Genomic DNA, 13,198 nt, shown 5'->3' on the forward strand with positions numbered 1-13,198 from the left:
ATATTCCATGCAAATGGAAATCAAAAGAAAGCTGGAGTAGCAATTCTCATATCAGACAAAATAGACTTTAAAATAAAGACTATTACAAGAGACAGAGATGGACACTACATAGTGATCAAGGGATTGATCCAAGAAGAAGATATAACAATTGTAAATATTTATGCACCCAACATAGGAGCACCTCAATACATAAGGCAAAAACTAACAACCATAAAAGGGGAAATCGACAGTAACACAAACATAGTAGGGGACTTTAACACCCCACTTTCACCAATGGACAGATCATCCAAAATGAAAATAAATAAGGAAACACAAGCTTTAAATGATACATTAAACAAGATGGACTTAATTGATATTTATAGGACATTGCACCCTAAAACAACAGAATACACATTTTTCTCAAGTGCTCATGGAACATTCTCCAGGATAGATCATATCTTGGGTCACAAATCAAGCCTTGGTAAATTTAAGAAAATTGAAATCATATCAATTATCTTTTCCGACCACAGCACTATGAGACTTGATATCAATTACAGGAAAAGATCTGTAAAAAATACAAACACATGGAGGCTAAACAATACACTACTAAATAACCAAGAGATCACTGAAGAAGTCAAAGAGGAAATCAAAAAATACCTAGAAACAAATGACAATGGAGACACGACGACCCAAAACCTATGGGATGCAGCAAAAGCAGTTCTAAGAAGGAAGTTTATAGCAATACAATCCTGCCTTAAGAAACAGGAAACATCTCACATAAAGAACCTAACCTTGAACCTAAAGCAATTAGAGAAAGAAGAACAAAAAACCACCAAAGTTAGCAGAAGGAAAGAAATCATAAAGATCAGATCAGAAATAAATGAAAAAGAAATGAAGGAAAGGATAGCAAAGATCAATAAAACTAAAAGTTGGTACTTTGAGAAGATAAACAAAATTGATAAACCATATTAGCCAGTCTCATCAAGAAAAAAAAAGAGAGAAGACTCAAATCAACAGAATTAGAAATGAAAAAGGAGAAGTAACAACTCACACTGCAGAAATACAAAGGATCTTGAGAGTTTGCTACAAGCAACTCTATGCCAATAAAATGGACAACCTGGAAGAAATGGACAGATTCTTAGAAATGCACAACCTGCCGAGACTGAACCAGGAAGAAATAGAAAATATGAACAGACCAATCACAAGCACTGAAATTGAAACTGTGATTAAAAATCATCCAACCAACAAAAACCCAGGACCAGATGGCTTCACAGGAGAATTCTATCAAACATTTAGAGAAGAGCTAACACCTATCCTTCTCAAACTCTTCCAAAATATTGCAGAGGGAGGAACACTCACCAACTCATTCTATGAGGCCACCATCACCCTGATACCAAAACCAGACAAAGATGTCAGAAAGAAAGAAAACTACAGGTCAATATCACTGATGAACATAGATGCAAAACTCCTCAACAAAATACTAGCAAACGGAGTCCAACAGCACATTAAAAGGATCATACACCAGGATCAAGTGGGGTTTATCCCAGGAATGCAAGGATTCTTCAATATACGCAAATCAATCAACGTGATACACCATATTAACAAATTGAAGGAGAAAAACCATATGATCATCTCAATAGATGCAGAGAAAGCTTTCGACAAAATTCAACACCCATTTATGATAAAAGCCCTGCAGAAAGTAGGCATAGAGGGAACTTTCCTCAACATAATAAAGGCCATATATGACAAACCCACAGCCAACCTTGTCATCAATGGTGAAAAACTGAAACCGTTTCCACTAAGATCAGGAACAAGAAAAGGTTGCCCACTCTAACCACTATTATTCAACATAGTTTTGGAAGTGTTAGCCACAGCAATCAGAGAAGAAAAAATAAATAAAAGGAATCCAAATCGGAAAAGAAGAAGTAAAGCTGTCACTGTTTGCGGATGACATGATACTATACATAGAGAATCCTAAAGATGCTACCAGAAAACTACCAGAGCTAATCAATGAATTTGGAAAAGTAGCAGGATCCAAAATTAATGCACAGAAATCTCTTGCATTCCTATACACTAATGATGAAAAATCTGAAAGTGAAATTAAGAAAACACTCCCATTTACCACTGCAACAAAAAGAATAAAATATCTAGGAATAAACCTACTTAAGGAGACAAAAGACCTGTATGCAGAAAATTATAAGACACTGATGAAAGAAAATAAAGATGATACTAATAGATGGAGAGATATACGATGTTCTTGGATTGGAAGAATCAACATTGTGAAAATGACTCTACTACCCAAAGCAATCTACAGATTCAATGCAATCCCTATCAAACTACCACTGGCATTTTTCACAGAACTAGAACAAAAAATTTCACAATTTGTATGGAAACACAAAAGACCCCGAATAGCCAAAGCAATCTTGAGTACAAAAAATGGATCTGGGAGAATCAGGTTCCCTGACTTCAGACCATACTACAAAGCTACAGTAATCAAGACAGTATGGTACTGGCACAAAAACAGAAATATAGATCAATGGAACAGGATAGAAAGCCCAGAGATAAACCCACACACATATGGTCACCTTATCTTTGATAAAGGAGGCAAGCATATACAGTGGAGAAAAGACAGCCTCTTCAATAAGTGGTACTGGGAAAACTGGACAGGTACATGTAAAAGCATGAAATTAGAACACTCCCGAAAACCATGCACAAAAATAAACTCAAATTGGATTAAAGGCCTAAATGTAAGGCCAGGCACTATCAAACTCTTAGAGGAAAACATAGGCAGAACACTCTATGACATAAATCACAGCAAGATCCTTTTTGACGCACCTCCTAGAGAAATGGAAATAAAAACAAAAATAAACAAATGGGACCTACTGAAACTTAAAAGCTTTTGCACAGCAAAGGAAACCATAAACATGACCAAGAGACAACCCTCAAAATGGGAGAAAATATTTGCAAAAGAAGCAACTGACAAAGGATTAATCTCCAAGATTTACAAGCAGCTCATGCAGCTCAATAAGAAAAAAACAAAAAACCCAATCCAAAAATGGACAGAAGACCTAAATAGACATTTCTCCAAAGAAGATATACAGATTGCCAACTAAAACATGAAAGAATGCTCAACATCATTAATCATTAGAGAAATGCAAATCAAAACTACAATGAGATATCACCTCACACCAGTCAGAATGGCCATCATCAAAAAATCTAGAAACAATAAATGCTGGAGAGGGTGTGGAGAAAAGGGAACCCTCTTGCACTGTTGCTGGGAATGTAAATTGATACAGCCACTATGGAGAAGAGTATAGAGGTTCCTTAAAATACTAAAAATAGAATTACCATACGACCCAGCAATCCCCCTACTGGGCATATACCCTGAGAAAACCATAATTCAAAAAGAATCATGTACCAAAATGTTCATTGCAGCTCTATTTACAATAGCCAGGACATGGAAGCAATCAAAGTGTCCATCATTGGATGAATGGATAAAGAAGATGTTGCACATATATACAATGGAATATTACTCAGCCATAAAAAGAAACGAAATGGAGTTATTTGTAGTGAGGTAGATGGAGTTAGAATCTGTCAGAGAGAGTGAAGTAAGTCAGAAAGAGAAAAACAAATACAGTATGCTAACACATATATACGGAATCTAAGGGGAAAAAAAAAAGGTCATGAAGAACCTAGTGGCAAGGCGGGAATAAAGACACAGCCCTACTAGAGAATGGACTTGAGGATAGGGGGAGGGGGAAGGAGAAGATGTGACAAAGTGAGAGAGTGGCATGGACATAAATACACTACCAAATGTAAAATAGATAGCTAGTGGGAAGCAGCTGCATAGCACATGGAGATCAGCTCTGTGCTTTGTGACCACCTAGAGGGGTGGGAGAGGGAGGGAGGGAGGGAGGGAGATGCAAGAGGGAAGAGATATGGGAACATATGTATATGTATAACTGATTCACTTTGTTATAAAGCAGAAACTAACACACCATTGTAAAGCAATAATACTCCAATAAAGATGTTAAGAAAAAAAAGAGGGAAATTTGAACGCAGGGAGATGGCAATAGGTTTATTCGTTTCATAGGTACACAAATGGATAGAAATTTTGCCTCAGGATTAAGTATACTTAGAGTCTCACCCATACTTGAATTATGTGACTTATTATATGATATTTGGGATATTTTGCTTTTGAGTTAATTATTCTTAGATAAGATTTTCAAAGTGGTTGATGCTGGAATGGGTTAATAAGACTTTGGGGATGTTGGGATAGAATGTATTTTACATGTGGGAAGTACATGATTTAATTATTGCCCATTTGTTTTCACTTTATTTTTTGTTTAATTTTCTAAATGTACTTATTACTAATTTAAAAAAAAAGGAAGGTCTGCAATGCAATTCAAATTTAGTGGTAGGCAATATGATCGCAGAAACAATAGCTGTGATTGGACCACCTCTTCGTTGTTTGTGGGCCAAAAAGTTCGTTCAGGCTTTTCCAGGTTATGGAAAACCCGAACGAACTTTTTGGCCACTTAATATAAACTTAGGCAAAATATTTGATCTCTGAGTCTTGGATTCTTGTGGAAAAATAATGTGCAACTCAGAGTATTGTTATAAAGATTAAATCAGAGAGTATGCAAATGCCTAGCACCCATCACAAAGCATTATATTAGACAATTCATCTGTCACCAGTAGCCAGAAAGGACTCCAAAACATAAAAATGAATGGCCAGTTACAAGTTATACAGAAAGTTCAAATACGAAAAATATTTAACGATGGAAATAAAAATTTAATGAATAAACTAATCTATATGCTAACTTAATATTTATACTTATGACCTCTAAGTTCTAGCACAATAAATGTTAGTTTCCTTCCCTAACCTTCCCTAATATTCTACCCAAAGTTCTATAATGAAGTCAGCTATTTCTCCAGGTGGATGATTCTAATGACCTTGGTGTTAGGAGCACTTACTTCATTTACAGACTCACTCACTAATGAATCAAAAAAGCAATCTTGGTGAAGGAAATGCCAAGAACTAGGTTCAACTCATAGATTTTCCACTTTACCATCTGCATCACTTTATATGTTGAACTTTCTAGACCGAATTTTTCCAGTTGTAAGATGGTCATCTATAGCTGCTGTACCAATCTGTGCAGGTTTTATGTAAATATCAAACCCATACTCTTCAGCTTTGTAAATTTGGTACTTTCATATGTATAAGTTCTATTATTTCCCTGACTATTTGAATACATTCAAATAAAGGTAGTTTTTGATTATATATGTATTTATATTTACAATTTATAAATCCAGATTTCTTTTCTTTTCTTAAAACTTATACCTTAGAGACAAATTAAAATTTGGAGTCTGTGAAAAGGCAGTCACCTATCTTTTTCTCTCCTGATCCTTAAAAAACAGAAAATAGAACCATCATGAGACAAATAGCGTGATTACACCATTTGCTGAACTATCGATAAATATATGTGACAGAAGATGTCACTTCCCCACCCCCAATAAAACATGAATTAGCACATTTGATGCACAGAGCATTACTTTGGGGGTATTAAATGTTTGGGTTTTTTAATTTTTTTCAACCATTTCATATATATAATTGAGTCATTATCCATGATGCTTATATCAACATTAAAATTCTACAGCAACCTATGAGTGGTATGAATAATTGTTATTGGATATATTTAAGGTGTGCAAGATGAGCTTTTGATATAAACATACAACATTGTGAAATGATTACCACAGTCAAGCTAATTAGCATCACCTCCATCACCTATCAAAGTTATGATTTCTTGTGTTTGTGTGTGGCGAGAACATTTAAGATCAACTTTCTCGGCAAATTTCAAGTATAAAATACAGTAGAGTTGGCCCTCCATATCCCCATATGCATAACGCATGAATACAGAGAGCCCATGGTACTTTGCTATCTTATATAAAGAACTTGAGCATCCATGGATTTTGTTATCTGGGGATCCTGGAATCAATCTCCCTGCAGATATTGAGGGACCACTCTACTATTAGCCTAGAACATTAGATCCCTAGAAATTATTCATCTTGCATAAATGAAACTTTGAACTCTTTGACCAACATCTCTCCATTTTCTCCACCCTCCCAAACCCGGCACTAACATTCTACTCTCTACTTTTATGAATTCAACTTTTTAAGATTCCACATATAAGTGTTATCATGCAAGATTTGACTTTCTGTGTTTGGCTTATTTCACGTAGTATAATATCTTCTAATTTTATCTGTGGTATCACGAATAGTAAGATTTCCTTCTTTTTAAAGGCTGCATTATATCCCACTGTGTGTGTGTGTATCTCACATCTTCTTTATCCATTCATCTGTCAACAAACATATAGGTTGTTTCCATATCTTGGTATTGTGAATAATTCTACAATGAACATGGGGGCACAGATATCTCATCAAAATACCTATTTTATTTCTTTTGGATATATACCCAGAAAAGGGATTGCTGGATCATATGATTTTTCTACCTCTAACTTTTTGAGAAACCTCCATACTGTTTTCCGTAACAGCTGCACAATTTTACATTTGTGCCAACAAGCGAACAAATTTTACATTTGTTTCCTTTTCTCCACATTCTCACCAACACTTGTTTTCTTTTCTCTTTCCGATAATAACCATTCTAACAAGTATGAGGTGATATCTCATTGTGGTCTTGATTTGCTTCTCCCTCATGATAAGTTATGTTGAGAACCTTTTTAATATACCTGCTGACCATTTGTATGTCTTCTTTTGAGAAATACCTATTTGGTCCTTAGCCCATTTTTAATCAAGTTTTTGTTTGTTTGATTTTGTTTTTTGCTATTAGGTTGTTTGAGTTCCTTATACCTTTTTGATATTAACCCATTCTTTATTAGATAAATGGTTTTTAAATATTTCTTCCCATTCTGTAAGTTGCCTTCAATACTTCAACAATACTCTTCATTCACCTTGAAGAAGATTTTTACTTTGATGCAATCCCATTTATTTTTGCTTTTGTTGCCTGTGCTTTTGGAGTCATATCCAAAACATCTTTGTCCAGACCAATATCAGCAAGTCTTTCCTTATGTTGTCTTCCAGTTTCTGGTATTAGATTTAAGACTTTAATCCATTTTGAGTTTTTTTGTGTATGGTGTAACATAAGGGTCAAATTTAATTCTTCTGCATGTGGATATCCATTTTTCTCAACACCACTTATTAAAGGGACTATCCTTTCACCACTGTGTGCTCTTGATAGCCTTGTCAAAAATCAGGTGACCATAGATGTGTGGATTTATTACTGGGCTCTTGATTCTGTTCCATTGGTCTATATGCTTGTTTTTAATGCCAGCACAATACTGTATGCCCCTGTAGGCAGCATATTGTTGGGTCTTGTTTCTTGTTTGGTTGTTTTTTGATCCATTCAGCCACTCTATGTTTTATGGCTGGAAAATTTAATTCATTTATATTTAAAGTAATTTTTGATAGGTAAGGACTTACTGTTGCCATTTTATTAATTGTTTTCTGCCTGTTTTATAGTAGTTCCTTTTTCCCTTTTTTCCTTTGTGATTTGATGATGTTTTGTAGGAGTATGCTTTGATTTCGTTCTCTTGCTCTTTATGTAACTACTAGAGGGTTTTTCTCATGGCTACCTTGAGACTTACATAAAATATCTGATAGCTATAACATTTTGTGTTAAACTGATAATAACTTCAATAACATAAAAAACATTAAGTTTAAAAAGTATTGCAGGGGCTTCCCTGGTGGCGCAGTGGTTGAGAATCTGCCTGCCAATGCAGGGTACACGGGTTCGAGCCCTGGTCTGGGAGGATCCCACATGCTGCGGAGCAATTGAGCCCGTGAACCACAATTGCTGAGCCTGCGCGTCTGGAGCCTGTGCTCCGCAACAAGAGAGACCGTGATAGTGAGAGGCCTGCGCACCGCGATGAAGAGTGGCCCCTGCTCGCCGCAACTAGAGAAAGCCCTCGCACAGAAACGAAGACCCAACACAGCCATAAATAAATAAATAAATAAAATAAAAATTTTTTAAAAAAGTATTGCATCTATAGTAATTTTAACAGTTTTGTCTTTTAATTTTTATACTAGAGTTATTTGTAATTTGTGACAGCATTATATTAGAGTATCCTGAATTTGACTATATACTTACCATTACCCATGAGTTTATACTTTCATATGTTTTCTTGTTATTAATTAGTGTCCTTTCATTTCAACCTGAAGAACTCCCTTTAGCATTTCTTGTAAGACTGGTCTAGTGTTGATGAACTCCCTCTGCTTTTGACTGTCTGAAAAAGGCTATCTCTCCTTCATTCTGAATGACAGCTTTGCCCAATATAGTACCTTCTATCAGCAGTTTTTGTCTTTTTTAGCACTTTCACAAGCATTATTTTTTTTAAATACAGTAATCTACCCCTTCTCTTTAGCTTCTTCCACTTTCCACCCCAGAACTTTGTAATCTCTGCTTTGCAAAGTAAAACTGATTAATTTGTGGAAAATGACAAGAATTTCCAGTGTTAGTAAAGGAGAGAAACAAATATCACCAGTGGTTAATTCTGAAAACACTTCTTTTTAAGAAATATTAGATTGTCCAGACCAAATGTGTTTATTTAATTTTGTTCCAGTTTCTAATAGAAACTTAAGTCGATGTTGAGCCAGATTATGGGGTGGTTAAACTAAATGCTTTCAAGGGTACATACAGTATAATAATTTAATATTCATTAATAACCTATTAATTAATTGGCCATCAACCATCACTGAAAATGTAATGAGAGGGAGAAGAATACATTTATCAGAAATTCTTTCAGTGTAAATGTGGTTGAATGGAATTCTCCTTTATTGCCACTGGAAGGAAGTGGTTGGGCTGAGAGGCATAAAAATACCCTAAGCTATTAAGGATGCTGTTCTCTATAGGCATTGTTTAAATAAGCTTGTTGTATTGATTTCCTAATGCTGCTGCAATACATTACCACAAACAATGGTTTAAGACAACATAAACGAATTATCCTACAATTTTGAAGTTCAGAAGTTTAAAATGGGTTTCACAGGGCTAAAATCAAGGTGTCAGCAGGATTTCATTCTTTCTGGGGACTTTAGGAAAGAATCCGTTCCCTTGACTTTTCCAGTTTCTAGAGTCCACCTGAGTTACTTGGTTTGTTGTTCCTTTCTTACATCCCTCTGAACTCTACTTCCATTTATCACATTTCCTTGTCTCACTGTGACTTTCCTCCCTCCTTTTTATAAAAACCTTTGTGTTTACATTGGGCCTACTATATAATCCAGGATCCATTTTAAAATCCCCAACTTAATCAGATCTGCAAAGTACCATGTAAGGCAACATAGTCACAGGTTTCAGAGAATAAGAAGAGGATACCTTTTGGGGAAGCCAGTATTCTGCCTAACACGTCAGATATGCTATTCTGGAGGAAAAGTTGTATGGATTTATATGTTGAATCCACCATTTATTAATTATAAGATTTCAAATAGGTTGCTAAAGTTGTAAGCTTTTGCTTCCCAAGCTATAAAATTGTGATCATAGTTGTATTTACCTTATAAGGTGTTTGTGGGAATAAAGTAGGAACATACATAAAGCTATTTGGACAATGGTTGACATACTGACCATAGATAATTTGCTATACTGGTGTTTCTAAAATTTAAGCAATTAATGATACCTTTTCAGGGAAAAAAATGGTGTCTTCAGTATTGATAGAATATTTAAGTTATATTTATTGGGCTTCCCTGGTGGCACAGTGGTTAAGAATCCACCTGCCAATGCAGTGGAGACAGGTTTGAACCCTGGTCTGGGAAGATCTCACATGCCACATAACAACTAAGCCCATGCACCACAACTACTAAGCCTGGGCTCTAAGGCCCATGCTCCACAACAAGAGAAGCCACCACAATGAGAAGACTGCACACACCTCAATGAAGAGTAGCCCCTGCTCACCGTAACTAGAGAAAGCCCATGTGCAGCAACAAAGACCCAACACCACCAAAAATAAATAAATTAATAAATAGGTTTTTAAAAAATTCTTTTAAAGTAATAAAAAAAATTACATTTATTAAAATAGGGGCATCGTAAAGCTAGATAAACTCTTCTTACTTATAACTCTAATACACATGTACAAAACAAATATACAAATTAAATAATCAATATTAAAAGTTCATATAATTCAACTTATTGATACCAATTTAATTTGGGAACTAATGCTATTTTAATAGAAATTTAAAAAGTATTGTAACCTGAATCACATACTTGCTACTATGCATTGGCACTTTTTGGTAAGGCATTCTTATTTATGATAGCTTCATGATGCCTGAAAACTTACTGTTTTTCAAAATTTAAATTATTTGGAAGTTTTAATTAATAGAATGGGAGACCATTTTAACATTTAGGTTTCACATGGTCAAGCCTGATTATAAACATGTAAACAAACAAAAGCACTAAAGTCCAAATGGCAGTGTTCAACTCTGAGAGCATCTAGAAATACACGTTCCAGTATAGTAGCTATTCACCACATTTATTCACGTTTAATTTATTTATATTTCATATTTTCATATTTTACTTTTAATATTTAAATTGTAACAAATTATTTTAAATAAAATTAAAAGTCTCAGCTCATCAGGCACACTAGTTCCATTTTAATACTTAATAGTGGGGGCAGAGTCAAGATGGTAGAGTAGAAGGATGCAGAGTTCACATCTTCTCACAAGTGGGGCACCTACCAAGTTCTGGTGGGGGACCTCAGACATCTAAGGGATGGGAAGAATCTCTGCATGACCGGGTAGGACATGGGGGGCAAGGGGGGGATGGAAATTGGAGGTGGGATGGGACTGGTGCCCCGAGGGGCAGCAGGGGGAGGGGTTCCCACACTCAGAAGGGCCCACTCACTGTGAGGGAATCAATGGGGACAGGGAGAGACCTTTGGGGGATTGAGGGATCTGAGGGGAACATGGCCAGCATCTCCCCCACCCACTAGCGCCCCCTCCAGTCATGCGGTACCTGAGCCTAAACCCCGCCCCCCACACAAAGTTCTTTTCCAGCCACACAGGTCCTAAGCCTAAGCCATGCTCCCCTCTCCACCTACCCCCACTGCCAAGGCCTTTTCCAGCTTTGTTTTCTTTCTTTCTTTTTTTTTTTTTTGCTGTTGTGACTCTGTTTTGGTTTGTTGTTGTTGTTTCATTTTTATTTTTATTTTTTCTAATATATTTTATTTTTCTAATTTTATTTTATTTTTAATTTTTTGTTATTGTTCTGTTCCTTCTCATTTGTTGCTTTTTTTTTGCTGGGCTGTGTGGCCTGCAGGGTCTTGGTTCCTAGGCCAGTAGCTGAGTCTGAGCTACAGTGGTGGTAACACAGAGTCTAAACTGCTGGACTAACAGAAAACCTCATACCCCAGGGGATATTAATCAGTGTGAGCTCTCTCAGAGTTCCTCATCTCTGCACCAAGACCCAGATGCACCCAACGGCCTGCAAACTCCAGTACTGGATACATCAGGCTTAACAACAGTAAGACAGGAACAAAGCCACACCCATCAAAAAATTTTACAGACAATGAAGCAAGGTAAAAACCTACAAGATCAAATAAATGAAGAGAAATAAGCAACTTACCTGAAAAACAATTCAGAGTAATGATAGTAAACATGATTCAAAATCTCGGAAAAAGAATAGAGGTAGAAATCAAAAAAATACAAGAAATGTTTAATGAGGACCTAGAAGAACTAAAGAACAAACAAACAGTGATGAACAACACAATAACCGAAATGAAAAATACACTAAAGGAAATCAACAGCAGAATAACTTGAGGCAGAAGAAGGAATAATTGACCTGGAAGATAAAATGGTGGAAATAACTGCCAAGGAGCAGAATAAAGAAAAAAGAATGAAAAGAAATGAGGACAGTCTCAGAGACATCTGGGAAACATTAAATGCACCAACATTCGAATTATAGGGGCCCCAAAGGAAGAAGAGAAAAAGAAAGGGTCTCAGAAGATATTTGAAGAGATTATAGTCAAAAACTTCCCTAACATGGGAAAGGAAATAACCACCCAAGTCCAGGAAGTGCAGAGAGTCCCATACAGGATAAACCCAAGGAGAAACACAAGACATATTAATCACACTAACAAAAATCAAATTCAAAGAAGAAATATTAAAGGCAGCAGGGAAAAGCAACAAATAGCATACAAGGGAATCCCCATAAGGTAATCAGCTGATTTTTCAGCAGAAACTCTGCAGACCAGAAGGGAGTGAGTGACAGGATATATTTAAAGTGATGAAAGGGAAAAACCTACAACCAAGATTACTCTACACAGCAAGGATCTCATTCAGATTCAACAGAGAAATCAAAAGCTTTTCAGAGAAGAAAAAGCTAAGAGAATTCAGCACCACCAAAGCAGTTGTACAACAAATGCTAAAGGAAATTCTCTAGGCAGGAAACACAAGAGAAGAAAAAGACCCACAAAAACAAACCCAAAACAATTAAGAGAATGGTAACAGGAATAAACATATTGTTAATTACATTGAACATAAATGGATTAAATGCTTCAACCAAAAGCCACAGACTGGCTGAATGGATACAAAAACAAGATCCATATATATACTGTCTACAAGAGACCCACTTCAGACCTAGGGACACACACAGACTGCAAATGAGGGGATGGAAAAAGATATTCCATCAAAATGGTGAAAAGAAAGCTGGAGTAGCAATACTCATATCAGATAATCTAGATTTTAAAATAAAGACTGTTGCAAGAGACAGGAAGGACACTACTTAATGATTAAGGGATCAATCCAAAAAGAATATATAACAAATATAAATATTTATGCACCCAACATAACACCATCTCAATACATAAGGTAAATACTAACAGCCATAAAAGGGGAAATCAACAGTAACACAGTAATTATGGGGGAATTTAACACTCCACTTACACCAATGGGTAGATCATCCAGACAGAAAATTAATAAGGAAACACAAGCTTTGAATGACAAAATAGATCAGATACACTTAACTGATATTTACAGCACATTCCACCCCAAAGCAGCAGATTACACTTTCTTCTCAATTGCACACGAAATATTCTCCAGGATAGATCAGATCCTGGGTCACAAAATCAAGCCTTGGTAAATTTAAGAAAATTGAAATCATATCAAACATCTTTTCTGACCACAACACTATGAGATTAGAAATCAGTTACAGGAGAAA

General features: G+C 35.9%; 1 protein-coding gene across 1 annotated transcript in view; it reads left to right on the plus strand.

The window, feature by feature from the left end:
* Positions 1-3,895: 3,895 nt before the first annotated feature.
* Positions 3,896-13,198, plus strand: part of LOC309609952 (dol-P-Glc:Glc(2)Man(9)GlcNAc(2)-PP-Dol alpha-1,2-glucosyltransferase) — a 48,440-nt gene continuing 39,137 nt past the window's right edge. Inside the window, exon 1 of the mRNA XM_082352214.1 lies at positions 3,896-7,903. The gene's annotated coding sequence lies outside the window, so the exon portion shown is untranslated. The remainder of the gene's footprint in view (positions 7,904-13,198) is intronic.

This window comes from Balaenoptera borealis (genome assembly GCF_965194805.1).
Source record: "Balaenoptera borealis genome assembly, chromosome: 13".
NCBI lineage: Eukaryota > Metazoa > Chordata > Mammalia > Artiodactyla > Balaenopteridae > Balaenoptera > Balaenoptera borealis.